Here is a 1,426-nt window from a genome sequence, read left to right on the forward strand (position 1 = left end):
GATGTTTGGTATTGTTGTACTTGGAGATTAGTGTAGGTAAAATATCTATCCACTTGTAGTTGACTCTCAAGCTAAATTGTGGCCACATCTTATTCTTAAGCGTGCGATTAAGTCTTTCACAGATTGATGCCTTCAAATTACTGTGCGTTGAGTAGAGATTGATGCCATATCGTTGCATGAGTTCTCTAAAGTGTGCATTATAAAATTCTTTTCCTTCATCGGCGTGTAAGTTTTTTGGTACACGACCCTGCACAAGTATAGATTGCATTGCTGAAGTGACATCTGGTCCATTCTTGCTTTTAACAGGAACCGCCCAGGCGTACTTGGAGAAAATATCCATGCCGGTAAGTAAGTACTTGTAGCCATTATTCTCGCGAGTATAGGGTAGCATTTCAACCAAATCTGCCTACCATGCCTCGTCTATACCACGCATTTGCACACGACGACGTGGGTAATTCTTTCTAGCGGGCTTATGTAGTTCTGTCACTAGCGACAATTTTTTCTTGTCCATTTTCGAGTGCGTTCAGTCGAGCGTCCAACTAAGCAATGAGATCAGCATTACGGACTGACAAATCTTGTTGAGTGTCAATCTGCAGGGTTTCCAGTTTCTCGTTAATTGATTCTTCAAGTATACGTACCATCAAATTATTATTGTCAATCTCTGTTCGCATAGATGATGTGACTTGATACACTGTACGTATCTCGGTTTGTATGATGCGCTGCACAAGTCCTAGATTGACTGCGTCGTATTGTTCTTTGGCCTCGCCAGCGTTACAAAGTCTTTTTCCGTCTACGTCGTAAGGACTGTCAGAGGTGATCTTGAATCCAACACCAGGCGGTCCACGGCTTGCTGCAGCAATGCAATCCAGATGACGTCTAAACACGTCGATACTCAACGTGATACTGACAATAGAGTTATGAGTACACTCCTAATATATGATTTCAGCTTCACGCAGTTTCTCAATGATTTAATATGATTTCATTGTTGTGACTCGTGTTGCCTGCAGCCTGAGAAGCTAGGAGTAGACGAGGACGATCAATTAGCATGTTAGGGTCATCCCAGTAGACGTAGGCAGTCTTTACATTTTTTCTTGCCAGCATATTCTCTGGTAGGGAACCTCCACTAGTTGACGATTGTCTGCGAGATACGTTGAACATTTTTGCAATAAAGTTCTTGTACTTGGTATCTCGGCTGGTGCGAATACATTCAGTTGGGCTGTACCGCTTCTAATGTGCATTTGTTGTAATCAATATTTCCTTGTAATTGTTCAAATCATCACTGCTTACGAATGACACTTCGGGAGATTTTCTAAACAACAGCATCATAATAATGATGCATAATATTCACCAGTGATTGTTTTACCCTTTTCCAAGTAGTCAATAAGTATAATTCCACGTGCATCCCAAAAAACTGTAGCCATAACCT

This window comes from Belonocnema kinseyi, chromosome 2, assembly GCF_010883055.1.
Source record: "Belonocnema kinseyi isolate 2016_QV_RU_SX_M_011 chromosome 2, B_treatae_v1, whole genome shotgun sequence".
Classification (NCBI taxonomy): Eukaryota; Metazoa; Arthropoda; class Insecta; order Hymenoptera; family Cynipidae; genus Belonocnema; species Belonocnema kinseyi.